This window comes from Hemibagrus wyckioides, linkage group LG03, assembly GCF_019097595.1.
Source record: "Hemibagrus wyckioides isolate EC202008001 linkage group LG03, SWU_Hwy_1.0, whole genome shotgun sequence".
Taxonomy (NCBI): domain Eukaryota; kingdom Metazoa; phylum Chordata; class Actinopteri; order Siluriformes; family Bagridae; genus Hemibagrus; species Hemibagrus wyckioides.
In genome coordinates, this window is record NC_080712.1 from 12,470,146 (window position 1) to 12,485,386 (window position 15,241).

At 40.3% G+C, this 15,241-nt stretch overlaps 1 protein-coding gene across 13 annotated transcripts in view; it reads right to left on the reverse strand.

Moving 5' to 3' along the window:
• Window positions 1–15,241, reverse strand: part of ndst2a (N-deacetylase/N-sulfotransferase (heparan glucosaminyl) 2a) — a 114,300-nt gene that overhangs the window by 77,386 nt on the left and 21,673 nt on the right. For 9 of the 13 annotated variants that reach the window (XM_058382425.1, XM_058382399.1, XM_058382389.1 and 6 more), the window contains exon 2: window positions 11,949–12,064. The exons of the other annotated variants lie outside the window; for them this stretch is intronic. The gene's annotated coding sequence lies outside the window, so the exon portion shown is untranslated. The remainder of the gene's footprint in view (window positions 1–11,948; window positions 12,065–15,241) is intronic. 13 annotated transcript variants of the gene reach the window in all.

Below are 15,241 nucleotides of genomic sequence, written 5' to 3' on the forward strand. Positions count from 1 at the left end.
ACCAAGGTTCATTGATGCACATGGAGAGCGAAGGCTGGCCCGTGTGATCCGATCCAACAGACCAGCTACTGTTGCTCAAATTACTGAAGAAGCTAATGCTGGTTCTGATAGAAAGGTGACAGAATACACAGTGCATGATGGATCAGGGCTGTTTTGGCAGTAAATACAAACATAATATTAGGCAGGTGGTCATAATGTTATGCCAGATCGGTGTACATACATGCATACTTGCGTCAATGCACCAGCACCTCTTATTTTTTTGTCCTGTAGCACATGTATAGTGATAAGAGTAATAAGAGTGCTTTTAGGGGAATGAATTTTATTACTCAGCCCTAGTGTTAAATGTATGTAGATGCTGGCTGCGATGAACAGCTGTGCGCTGGAATGCAGTGGGATCTCAGTTATACGTAAGCCATGACGGCGAGTGCTCATTCATCTGACTATGCATGTTAGCATCTGGATCCGGCTGCCCTGCATTTGCGTTTCCAACAAACTGTTAGACATTTTAGACAGAAAAATGGAAAGCTTTCGTGAAGGACAGGATTGTAACAGAGGAATGCATTCCTCACCAATAGATCAATCGCAGGTTTGGTATGCACGAGTCAGACCTCCTGCACATGCAGCACTCTTTCTTTTTCCTCAGAGAGAAGAGCCAAATATTTACTCCCATCCTCTGCCACCCATGTCTGCACCATTCTAGCTGCATAAATCAGTTACTAAGAGGAGCATTTGTATCCTAACTGACCCTAAACTGGCTTTATAACTGCCATGGGAAAGAGAAATGTTTGCTACAATCCAGGAATTGGGCTTCAGGGAGATGAAACCACAGCTTTCTCATCCCCACCCCAGCAATTTCATAGCTTATAGCATAACCTCATCCATGAGCTAGACGTTCAATGTGTAAGAGTCTCAAAGCATAAGATCACCCATGAGCTAGACCTTTAGTGTGTAAAAGAGTCTCAAAGTCGTTGCCTTGTCATGAATCTTGAGTTTAAGGAACAGCGATAAGATTTCACAATATGGGTTGTGCCCATGTGGATTAATCTGATAAGAATTGACCAGACATCTAGTAGAAAACGTACTGGTGCTATTTATTATGGTAGGCTTAGGAACTGGAAGATTTAATCATACCTGCCCATGTTTCGAGATTCCCTTAAGTATTACACTATTACAAGTGTTGTGAGAATAAAAATGTCAGCCAACACACCAACATTAGCTGTGAGATCTCACAGTGGGATGCTTGTGGATCACTGACCCGGTAGTCCAGCTCCACGCTCAGTGCTCCTTCTACATTTATGGCATTTGGCAGACGCCCTTATCCAGAGCGACTTAAAGTAGTGCTCTGAAGTCTCCATCAATGAATACGTCCTGATACTGGTTCACTAGGACACAGACTGAGAATGTCATCAGTCTGAAAACTCTGTTGGTGAGGTAATATAGTAAGAAAACCCCACAGATAAGGTTTTTGTTTAAGTGCTAATTTAAGTACTCCGTGAAAGACGCGGGTTTTTAGACCTCGTTTAAAGACAGCTAGTGAATCACTGTGCTAACTAAAACTCAAAACCTTGCTTATAGTCAGCACAGCGGTCATGCAGAGCTGTGTGCATCAGTTTCGGCTGATTATTTTGACTTATCAAGGCTTAAAACAGGAAAGAAAAGGTTTCTGTGTTGTGATGTCGGAAAGTAATACCGGAAATTTCCACAGGCATGTAGGAAATATTCTGCCGATTAAAACCTCACAGCGCGAAGATGATCAGATATATTACACTGCATTTTCCTCCCCTCACTCACATTTCTATTTCCAAAATTCTAAATTTGGAGTGTGAAATGTCCGAGTTATTTGAGAAGCATAAAGTTGTGCGACTTGACTCATTTTCTTGGACTCCGAGGCTTCAAGATCTACGGGCTCATGTAAATTCATTTCTTTGTTATTCATGACTCTCTACATTCAGCTGTTTCTGATCTGAGGTTTTAATTTCTGAATGTATTTCCACAAGAAATTTAGCAACATTTAATGGAAAAAAAGGGGGTGGGGGGGGGATGCTCATGAGACAGCAACAGAATAGCCACACAACTAGACAGTAAGATAATCAACCTGAAATCTATGCAGCCTGCTGATATTCAGGACAGGGCTTCAATTTGTAACTCCCCTGATATTAAAGCCAGGGTAAAGGGTGAATTTAGAAAAGTGTGCACAAAAAAAATAATAATGAGGAATGAAGGAATGTATTGTGCTGTGTGCATCATTCCTCTCCACGTCCACCCATTTTACTTCTGTGAAAGTAGAAGAAAAATCCAATTAAAACTTCCACAAACTTCTTCTGATGTCACATCTGGTACTCCTGAAAACAATGTTTTTTTTTCCAGTGTGTGTTAGGAATAAAAAGAAAAGCACAACAGTAGTCTAAGAAAGAAAATGCTTCAATTCGGTCAGCTGTGTATAACGGATACATCAGCTGCTGTTATTCCATACTCGTTTGGACTTGGAATCTGGGGAATGGGTAAATTAAAATATTCCCTGCTTCCATTTTTTGGCTGCTGAATGATAGAAGGCTTATTTAACAAACTAAAGGCACAATCAGAGCATATTTACAAGCTGTTCGATTCAATAATGTACTAATCCCAGGACATAAATCATTAATAATTAGTTCTTTGCATGCCAGAAAATGTGAGATGGGATGTTTACTATCTATGGAGTAGCCTGTAGATGAAGAGGCTTTGGCAGTCTAACATCTGCCATCAGTAACCGTCTTTACTCTCACCTGCTGGGGTCGGAATTACAACTCACCTAGGGGAGCTCTCATTTCCATCTGTCTCTCACTGCCAGTTTTAGTCTTTCTATTCACAAGCTACATGGCCAAACAAAATCCTTAAACTGCTGGATTTTTCTGTGGCTCTTCCATTCCCTTCAGAGGACATGTATTTGTTGAAGAGACTGAAGGCTAGGCGATCAAGAGTCAGGTCAGAGCATTAAACCTTGCTAAAACCCTCCAGAGACAAACCGGGTTTTGGAGGAGGCTCATCAGGATTCGAGCGCACTTGACTGAAGGACAGCGGAGAGGAGAAAAGTACATCAGATAGAGCTGAGAGGGAGATACAAGACACAAGGTCAAAAAAAAAAAAAAAAAAAAGGGATGGGAGAATGTGGAGGACGGCATGAAAGCAAATGGTGGATGCGGATCAGACACAAAGGAGCAGGATGCAAGAGAAAGAGAATTTGAAGCCATTTGCTGGAAGTACTCTAGATTAGATCATATTCAGAGTTATCCTGAATCACTCTGAGTGCTCCTCCACAGAACACTGCGGCTCGACAACAAACACAAACCAAGAGTCCTCTGCATGTGTGTGTGTCTTTCCATCACATAATTCTCCTCATAAAAATAAGTAGCACTTTCTCTGGAGGTTATCAGGTAGCAATTTGATACCGGTAAATAATAAACTACAACAGGCAACAACTAATTTGCAAAAAAGAAATCCAGCCATCTTATTGCTAAAATGAGATGTTTAAGGTTATGTTAAAATGTGTGCGTGACTGATGTGTCTCTTATAGAGTGAAACGAAGCATGACACACTGTGCTTGTAATTGGCAACTCATACCTCAAATAAGTGTGGCGATGCATGAACGGCTTAATGAAAATAACGAGCAACCACTCACTTTCACACAATCTGATTTTGAATTATGGGTAATGAAACACTGAAAAAAATCTTCAGTGCACTTCTGCTTGATAGTCCTTATTTTTCTCTTCCTTAGAGATGAAAAAATGAGAGGGGAAAGGATGGCCTCCTTTAGAGTAGCCTATGTGAGACCGTTAGCCACGAACTCCTACAGTGCTGCTGCGACTGTATTAAACTCACCCTGGCTAACTTCATCTAGCCAGTGCATCCTATGGCCTTGAGAACATAAATCCTTCCTCCCTGAACAGTTTCAGCAAATGAAGCAGCACTGCTTGTGACAGAAACATAAGCAACAGGAGGATTTATAGGTCATGGACAGAGGACAAGACTTGGAGCTATGTGCGGAGGAGCTTGGAGGGGGGGGGCTTGGTGTTTCATGTTCTAAGCCACTCTAAATACTACACATGCTCTGGTCATGCTCTATTACTGGTCCACAATGCAAGATTAACACCAACAATAAGCACATTTTGTTGTCTTCAAAATTTATAGCTTACTCTTAAGTCTCTCATGTGCCTAATCTGGGTTTTATAGACAATTTCATTCAAAAATGAAAATTTCCTTGTAACACAAAAACAGAGTGGATTAGCAAAGAGAATTAACTTGACATTTTCATAATTTTAGCTGATAATACTTCATTACTAGTCAACAACTAGCAAACTTGTTTGGCTGAACAACTACAGTTAGGGTCAAGCTAATTATACAGGGGTTTTAAAGCTGGCAAGCCCAATTAATTTAAAACCCATTAGAGAGACCGGTGTCTAAACATTAATAAAAAACGGCCATAAAACACAGAGGAAAAAGTCTGTAAATTGTGTAGTGGCTGTAAGGGCAAGGTGATTAGATTTTCAATATAATCTTGACGTTACAATGCTCACCCAAGAGAGTCCACCCATTCTGAGTCAGTGATAAAGCGCCTTCAGGATTATACGGCATGTCCAAATGACTTGCTTTAATACTGCTCCTAGGCAACAAAAACTGCCAGACCAGGGCAGAATCGTGCTGTGGGTTAGGATCTCAAGTGCTTCAGCTCTAAGACACTGGTCTCCAGGATACCCTCCATCTCTCAGTGTTCAGGGAAAGAGCAGACAGACAATCCCAGCATGTCTGGACTAGCTAATACTCGAACACTGGCACACAGCACCATCATACCCAGCCCTGTGGTGAAAAAAAATAAGGCCTCTAAAACAAACACCAGGACCTTCTCTCAATCTCGCAATGCAGTGTGGTGATCAATGCGAGGTCTGCAGGCTATAAATACAGGAACTCTCCAACCAGCACAAGAGAACTCACCAATGCTAGCGTGAAGCCTCTAGCAGCTGTACTGCACGAGGAAGGTAAGAGTAAAGAAATAAATAAGAGGATTTTGTACACAAAAAAATAACCCGTGAGCCAACCAGGAAAATGTCTGAAAAGCCCTTCAGTTACAAGATAAAACAAAAGCTCCGTCTATCTAAAAGGCAGTGGAATCTACTTCTTGGTTTCTTTGCTGGTACGAACATAAGTGCAACACCAGTAAATTTAATCTAAAAATTAAAAAGTAACAAAAACCACGACCTTAAGCTGTAATAGATCTGATTTCTATCATTTCTGAACTTCTGTTACTATTTTACAGCCTGTTGGATTTATATGAAAGCCAAGGATTCATTTTCAATTCATTTCGTGCTAGTCTAACTGAGACGCGCTCATCTACACAACATTGAACTGCGACAATTAGAAACTACACAGCCAACCGACTTATTTGTCGCAACACATAACTACCTGCAAAACTACTGCACATGCATGGGTGGTTTTTGAACACCTTTAGGCTATGCTTTATGCTAGCTCCAATTTCATTATGTTATTTCCCTAAATGCAGCACAACACAGACCCAGTGTTTAAATTTTGGTGTTGAGTAAAACTCCTTCAGATTTAACACTAAACACATTTAATATCAACTTGATGTTCTGTGATAAACAGAAATTAAGAAACGCACTCTTGTCCAGTTCATCCCTTCATTTAACTGCTATAAATACCTAAATTGTAGATTGTCTGTATTGTGCAGATTGTCTGTATTCAGCCAGTAGTATCTCAATAATGAGCACAAAGCCAATTTCTGCCCTTTAGGTTTAAAAGTGAACGCTTCAGTCTTAGCCCTACTGCCTCAAATTTGAGTGAAAAAGGCAGAAGAGAAAAACAACACAGACGGTGTTAAAGACTTTATTCCATTAGGTTTAGTTGTGTGCGCAAACGCAACACGCTTTATAAAGATGTGATCAGCATGACTCACTCACAGACTGGGTGTCAAGCATTTGAACTGTAAAGATGACTAAAACACATATCTCTATATACACTAGCTTGAACCGGCAAATAAATAACAGAGCTCCTTTCTGTGGGTGACCCGAGTGATTGCGTCAGGTCAGGTGACGCAGATGGTGTTTGAACGTGGAGGCGTAACAGGAAAAGGGCTGCTGGAGTGGCTCTTTAACAGATGAGAATGCAGAGAGACCTTTAGACTGATTTACCTCTCTCAGCAAAGACACACAAAAAGAACGGGGGGGGGGGGGGGGAGTTAACGTTAATGTTCTTTGAGGTTTTTTAACAAAACAGCAGTCAAAAGTTAGGAGTAAGATCCTAATAGTACATTTCTCCAATTCGCCAGATGTTTCTTCAGATGCCAGAAAACAGTCACTGGTCTCAGAATAGATGATAAGTCTGTATACACAGGGGAAATGTGAACAACCTGTAGCTGAACATGTTCAAGACTGGAGTTGATTGTGGACTTGAAGGTGCTACCAAGCACTACTTCCTCTTACCATGCACGACAAGACTGATGGTGGTGGATGAGACTCCTGGGACCTGAACCAGGAACTCAATATCGACTGCATAATTGAAAGAACTCTGCAGTGGATGTACTTTCTGAGACAGCTGAGAAACCACCAGCAGGAGCAGGTCCAGTTTTGTAGACTCCACTGTGTGTGTCCATCCAGGGGAAGGAACAAAACCATAACAAAGCTGACCATCACCTATTTAAACACTTTCAAATCAAATTCACAACCATCAATAAATATAACCGTGGTGGGGATTATTCCCACATGCTATAAAGATTCCCCTGCACGTACACTATACGGCCAAAGGTTTATGGACACCTGACCATCACACCAATATAAACTGAGGCCACAGATATGGAAACACACAATAATAAAATGTAGATAATTTAAAGGTCTTTGTATCCCGCTACATTAAGAATTTTCCTACATGAGTGGATGGAACCAAGAGGCATGACATGACGTGATGCACAAAGCTGGTTCCATGAAGACGTGGGTTCTTCCATGCCAACCTTTTCAAACCGAGAGCCCTGACCTCAACCCCACTGAACACCCTTTGGGATGAACTGGATGAACTTGCTCACCCCAGGGCTTCCCTCTGGACATCAACACTGCGACTCGCTAATGTTCTCGTTGCTGAATAAGCACCCACAGCCACGCTCCAAATTCCCAGAAGAGTAGCACAGCACAGGGAGACCAAAACTGACACAGCACAGATGGGCGTGATGGACAGTGCTATAGTATGCAGTATCTATCAAACCTAGCACAAATCTATACTTGTCATCTTGTAATGCAAGTGCAGACAGAGCTTGTATACAAGACCATATAAGACTAACCAACCTTTTAACAGGGAATTACAACTCAGAATACAAAACCCTGACTAAAATTTAACACAAGACATTACACATTGTAATATACACCATAAAACAGAATACATTACTCCTTGACAAGCACCTAACTATACACAAAATAAATAGGAAATGGAAAATGTATTACATAATAAAAAAAAAATAGGCAATAAACTTACATCTCAAGCTTTTCTTGTTATCTTATGAAAAATTAATCCCAAGATTGTATTTTTTTCTTGAGTGATTCGGAGCGCATTGCACAGCTCATTCAAGACTGAACATCATCACCAGACACTAAATGAGGTTTCTGGTGTTCGAGTGAGACAGACAGGGACCTTTTAGTTACCTGATACCAGTTAATGTCTAGCAGTCAGTCGAGGTATAAGCATCGCTCTCAAAGCAATAGGGTTATTTCTTGCAATATCTGTGACGAGAACATTCATCATAAGCTTATTAATATTAACAGGGACATGCTTTTACATAAGCTACATTAGAAATAGCATGCGCTAGGAACATATCTACTTTTCTAAGTTTTCACACATCAGTGTAAAAGTAGCTTTAAGAAACTTGAATAAAACTCCAATCGCATAAACTACGCCTGTATGTAGCACTAAACAATTAATCACATCTTAATCGTTACCACAAGTTTTGCTGTAATGACTTAACATAACTGCTTGCATTATCCAAGAGAGTGACTGAAACTAATGACTTTTTTTTCTGATTCTGAAGCATTAAACCACAAGCTCCCTATTCTTAGGAGTCAACCACTGGCCCCACACTCCGCCTTTGGGCGAGACTCCAGACAAAAGCCATTTCATCAGACTACAAGACACAAACTAAAGATATCACCATAACAGAGTCCAATTGTGCTGAGCATTCAAAAAGATCCTAATCCTGAACTAAGGAGCAACGTATTTAGCTTACAGGATGGAAAGAATATGTAAGGAATTTAAAAAAAAAGAAAGAACATGGTGCTCTTTTAGAAACTCTGTTTGGACAGGATTATACGTACACTTGAGGTCCTAGGGTAATTTCCTATTTTTCACTGTGATTATTTCCATTTGGCTCAGCCATGTCAGTGTCTTCCTCCGTCTTCCTCTGAGAAAATTGAAGTCTGAATTACCTTTTTCACCAAACTTGGCAGTCTGATCATTTTATCACATCTGGATGCATGATGTGACCCATGTATTAGAAAAATGTCTGTCTACTGCTGCTTGCCATATTTAAGTTTGTAGCATGTGTATCAGTAACTCTCGCCAGATTTTAAACACTTCCCCAGTCACGAAAAAAAATGGATCTTTCTCTTACACTTGGTGAATCTTATTATATGTTGTTGTTCTTTCGGCTGCTCCCTGTTCTGAGGTCGCCACAGAGGATCATTTGGTCTGCATGTTTCGTTTTGGTACAGGTTTTACGCGGGATGCCCGCACCCTACCCCAGGAATCGAACCCAGGCCATGGCAATGTGAGCTTGGGATCCTGCCACTGGACCACAAGGAGGCTGACTGTTATATAAGAGCTAGTGTTTCCTCTTCTCTCTGCTTGGACGCCATGTTGGACTGTGATAATTACGTGACCCAAACATCCAGATTTGTAGAAAATAAAACCTGCTAAAACCTCACTGTAATTTTATTGAGCTTTAGCACGGCGGAGACGCATAAAAGAAAATGATTACTGATGTACCCCTGACAAAGTAATGCAATCCAAATCAGATTATTTGAAAACATTTCACAACTCAGTGGTAAGATAGGCCAAAGTTGGTTACTTTCCAAAAAACCCATCAAATGTATCCTCCTTATTCCACAGAAATCTGCCAAAAAATATTCGGAATTCATCGATGAACGATACATCACGCTTTTTAGCCTTTCAGAATTAAATGATGTGGAACCTGTGCGAAGTGAACTTAGTTGCTGTCATCACTATGGTTATAGCAGATATAAAAAGTTTTCCCTCTCTCACAAAGTTAAGATAAACACTAACATTATGGAAGGAGTCTCCAGTGCCAGTCTACCAGAAAGCTTCACCATGTGAACAATGAGATGTATTTTTCTTTTGTATTAAATAACAAGCTTTATCTGTTTATTACTTCTCAGATTACGTAGAGCATCACGTTTTTTACACATTCAACTATTAATATAAACCTGCGACAGCTAGAATTACAGCCAGAGGCCTGCTGTTAAAAAAAATGAATAAACACCGGTCAGATTTGAGCCTTCAACAGTGCTGTGGTATTAAGGGTTAGAACGAATCATGTGAAAGAAAAGAAGGTTTTGATGTAAAAAGATAAAAGAAACAAAACCTGCTGAGTAAGCCTAGGCTTAAATTAGTTTTCCATGTAAGCGTTGTCCATGCAGTCCTGTTAAACACAGTGCAGTAGATAAATCTTTCTGATGTTTTTGCAAAAGAAGATAAACATTCAGTGGCAGACCCACACCAGCATGAAAATCAAGCAATAACAATATGCTGTATTGACTTCACAGCCTTCCAGCCATGCAAACACAAGTTTGAGTTCACCTGTGACTCCGACTGCTTACAGCAGCATGGCATAAAATCAGATCTACCGCAGTGCCAGAGAGCCAGAACTGCCTCAGTATCATTTCTATGATAATTGCATACACACCCACAAGTCAGTCTGCTGTTCCAAGGACTCTAGACTCATTCAGCAAGGCCTGAGGGCACAGAGCCAAAAGGAACAGGCTGATGAATTAGAGAAAAAAAGAAAAGAAAAGAAATCGTGTCTGAACCGTGTGTGTGTGTGTGTGTGTGTGAGAGAGTGTGTGGTGGGGTGGGGAGGTGCATGAGTGCTTAAGAGAGACAAATTGTCAAGAGAAGGTGAAAAACATACTGGCAAATTAATGAGAAATATTAACAACCATGTCGATAAGGTGTTGGGCCATCATGAGCAGCCGTAACAGCTTCAGCATACATCAGCATCAGTTCTATTAGTCTCTGAAACTCTTCTATAAAAGGATATTCCCTTAAACGGAGCTTTGATAATGGTTGTAGAGAGCACCGTCACTCCACAATCACACATAGGTATTCAACCGACCTGCGATCAGATAACTGAAGAAAAGAGCACATGATTTACATCATTTGCATCTTCATCAAACCATTAAATGAATCATCATGCCCTGCAGATGGGGGCAGGGTCATCCTGAAAGAGGCCACACCCATCAAGAGAGAAATGTTTTGTAGGATAAAGGAGGTCAGTGAGAGAAACTTTCCTTTGTAGTGACTTAACCCCTTCAAACTATGCCAGTGAACTGCCTACACGGCAAAACAGATCCACCAGTTACAGATAAATACAAGATACAAAATGTTTGCGGACATCTGACTGTGACAACCATGCACAAAAACCCTGGCCTCACTTACGGCTAAATGAGAATAAATCACCATTAATTACCAAAAAAAATAAAAAAATCAGAACCTTTCTAGGAAAGTGGAGGTTATTATAACAGCACATGGGGGAATAAATCTGCAATGGGATGTTCAAAAAGCACATACAGGTGTCATTGGCAATATACTGGTTGAAGCTGACAGAAAGGCTACAGTAACGCAGATAACCACTGTGTATAATTGCAAGAAAAGCATCTCAGAGTGCACAACACATCAAACTGCAGAAGACCATTTCAGGTTCCACTTCCATCAGCAAGGAACAGAAAGCTGCAGCTGGCACAGGTTCACCGAAAACTGGACTGGTTTAAGTCACCGGTACTTTATCAAATGGACCACCTTTGGGATGTGGTAGAATAGCAGATTCACAGCATGAAAGTTCATTTGCGAAAATCTGCAAGAAATGCATGATGCAATCACTCCAACAGACTCTCAAAAAGTGTTTCCAAAAATGAGGCTGTGTTGAGAGCAGGGGGAGATCCTACCCAGTAGTAGCACAGTGTTCCTAATAAACTGATCAGGGAGGGCATGTTATTGCACTAAGGGGAAAAAAGACTACTGCATCTTAACCACAATGCTGAAAATATGTAGCGTCAGTATGTTATATACATTGTGCAATATACAACACACAGGCAGAAGAAAACTATAAGTATCAGCTAAATCCCATACAGAACATAATCTACACAAATCAGTCGGCACCAGTGATCAAAGGAGCGAGAACATTTCTGGATCACTTTTCACATAAAAAAAAAAAAAAAAAAAAAAAAAACCCAGCCGTACTTCAATCCTACACGTACGGTTGGGGGGGATGAGGATCCTATTACTGAAATATGACCAGCAAGCCTAGAGTGTTAAGCATGCAGTCAGTGTTAATCCTATACCGCTTATGCAGATACAGACAGAAATGCTATTTTTTTCCCCCGTCTGAAATAGACAGCATGATGGCATTAGCCTAGTTAAAAAAAAAAGAGGCTTATTCGGAGTCAATCTGTAAGGCACTGGCTCAGGAGAAGCTGGAAAGCTTTCAGCTGAGAGACATAAACCTGAAATATGTACAGATTCTATATTTCTATACTAGACTCTAGCGTGCAGCTGCATACGTAATGAAGAGAATGATAATACTGGATACCTGGTCTGCAAGTCACATGACTTGGTTTTGGTGTTTGCACTGAGCACGTGCACCTCGCACATAAATGACTGAGCTTGCAAGAAGATTTCAGATTACATACCAGATTAGCGCAGAGCCCCAAAACTAAACCCTTCAGAGATTAGCCAAGTCTCTGTGTGCAGTGCAGCTGAAAGGCTCTGTTAGAAGCTGAAGAATCTCCATTGTAACGTCAGCATCCTGTTAACCAAAAAAAAAAAAAAAATAGGAAAAATATTCACTGATTAAACTTCAGAAACCAGAATATAAACACACAACAACGAAAAGACAAAACTTTCTCTGAGGCCAAGCTCTGTGTTCGTATGATAGATTGTATTTATTATATAAATCAATAATCCGAAAGTTTGACATTTTCTATTATATACACCATTTCCTGAGCTGAAATATTTCTCTCTTTTGCATGTATATTTCAGGTTCCAGGGTTTTAAAAATTTGCTTACCCCCGAAAAAGTGAAAAAGAAGAAAATTACATTTACAGATTCCATTTCAAGTCCACGGCAACACGTCTCGTCTACCTCTACATATTAAATCAAATCTACTTATATGGGAAAAACAACATTACTGACAATTTTTTAAGTTAAGTTTATAATGTGAAGTGAGTTCTCATTTTGATTATGGGCATCAGTCTCCGTCTCGTCCCGGAGCGAAAAGTCACTCATGGCATTTAAACAGGAGTCTCATCACAGTCTCTTCACTCAAATGATCTCCGTTCACGTTCCTGATTAATTCAGTCAGTTCTGTTCCGAATTGATTGGGCTTACGTCCATCTCGCCATGGCATTTAGCTACCCAATAACTCAAATCATTCACTGAATGAGAATTGCACAGCAAGGTGGAAGACCCATTTAGGTGCATTTAGCAGTGCAGTACTGGGTTTTCCCTCTCTAGAAAGGCTTAGGCACGAGACACAGTGCCCAAATGTTTTTGTGGAGCATCTTAAGCCAAACGAACGTTTAAAAAAAAGGCATTTAAGGGACATATCAGAATGATAAACATGAGTGTTCTACGTGGGGAAAAAATGTAGAGAAAGTTAAGCTGGCAACAGGAGTGACCTGCCAATCAGCATGCAATGTTTGGATGAATGCTCGTGTGATTGGTGTGTGAAAGATGCTCATCACCAAGCTAATGAAATAGCGGGTTGGATATTTGTCTGTACAGTCAGCTCGGGATGGTTACAACCATCGACTCGGATAATCAAGCTGCAAGCCATCGATAAAATAAGCCTCAACAAAAGAAAATACTAAGAATAAACTTTTTTTTTAAGGGAGTAATTCTTGTGGATGTTCATAATACCAATTTTGAGAGAAAATCTATAAATAAGATTTCACCATGTTTATTCTGTCTGTGTGTTCAATTTAAGATACTGCACAGATTTCACAAGTTATTAGTAAAAAGCACAAATGAACATAAAAAGGACCTGTGGGCAGGACTGTTTCACAAATACGGTAAAGACTGCCAAAAACAAATGGAAAAAATCATAACTTTGAATAATTTCAAGTATATGGTTGAATATCTCTCCTAAAACATCTCTTTCATTTTCGCGATTTGTATCTTAAAGGATGGTCACGCTTAAGCACACTACAAGACTAAATATGGCAAGCAGCAGCAGTCAGAGTCATGTTTTTTTCCTCGATGTGAGGCAACATCTGCACAGAAAATCACGGGCATGTGTGTCCAAACGAAACTAAAATTATCAGACTGACCACTGAGTTTGGTGAAAAACAGTGGATCATTCAACCCGTAATTTTCTCAGTGGAGGACGGACAAAGACATCGACATGGCAGATGCTGACGAAAAAATAAAGTTACAGAGTCGCAACAGGAAACTACCTCAGGACCCCATGTACATTTAATACTGTCTGGATAAAGTCAATAGAGAGCCATACAGGGAGGGATTTCACACGGGGGTTCTAAGCTCTCACAAATATTAAGGTAGTGTATTGGGTAGTGAAAGGTAGGTAGTGTCAAAAAATATCGGGGGCACATAGTGACACCTTCTGTAATTTGCCTGTGTCCTTGTGAAGGTGACTGAAGCAAAGTCTACGTAACTCTCCCTTGTATATTCTTGCATTTTCTGTGTGTGAGCAGAGTGAGAGGAATAGCAGTCAGAGACCGAGAGAGAGAGAGTGTGGGAGAGAGAGACAAAGTCACATCTGCCAGGTGAACTGAATCTCAAAAAGCAAATTACGTTGCATAGAAAAATAATGTTGTAGGTGTAAATAAAAACAAAGCAATCAGCACTCCCTATTCACCTATTCAGGCTCTCTCCTGCCTACAAACGCAAATTCAAATGAAGTGTGCTTCACTTCTATAGGAACCTAGCAATTCCCATTTGTTTACATGAGAGCTAATTAAGTGCTTTGAGGACAAAAGTGCCAACAACATTTCCCCAAGAGAGCACAGAGAACACCATGTTAACGTGAAACAGTCTATGCATGCAAAGATTCCCTATATGCACCATATATATTATACATTGCTGCTAAAATAGCTGTACATGGGGAGGGGGGCTCAGGTCAAGGCAAAGTACAAATAAAGACCTAATGCACAGCCAGGTAATGTGATCTCGTGCCGCTATGGCTGGAGCATTTGCATAGTAACAGAAATGGTGCAAATTACATGCCAAAAGGGAAGTGAGGCAAATGCCAGCATCAGGTCTATAATAAAATACAAGCCCATCATTACACTACCTGGAATTTGTGCTCTTGTGAAGAAATGAAACAACCCAAGAGCCACCTCTTTCTCTTCAGCCACGTTTGACAGCCATACTGAACAAAATGCTAATTACAGGCCTGAGGACTACTGTTACTCTTTCAAGTAGTACAGGAACAATCAAACAAATCAACGCACACCATTTCTAATAATGAACTGCTATTAGTTCAATACTCAGTTGTAGAGATGTTTATTCCAATTGTTTAAAATTCAATCGGAAAATCAACAGTCAGAGCAGAGGGTCTTATTACAGTGTGAAATTAGAGCGCGATGGGAATTTAAACCATGTACATTAACCATGATATTCAAAGCTTTAGAGATCTAGAGATGCTGAATTGGCTGTAATGTTTCAGCTGCTGGAACGAGGAAGAAGAAGACATTATAAAGCTGGATGGTTAAATAGTGAAATCCAAACTGAGTAAGCTTTATTTTAACTTTCTCCTTTGTCTCTCGTGCACAAAGCGATTTAGAAAGCATTTGTTTTTCATTTTAGAGTAGTAATAAAAGATTCTAGGATGATATGAAGATAAAAGATTACCAGATGACATGATCAGCCTTTACCAACAACTACCCCACAAGTGACAGCCGCTGAGGCCTTTTTCACACACGCTACCTCTGCATGGTGTCTAGAAAAGCCTGTACACTTGGCA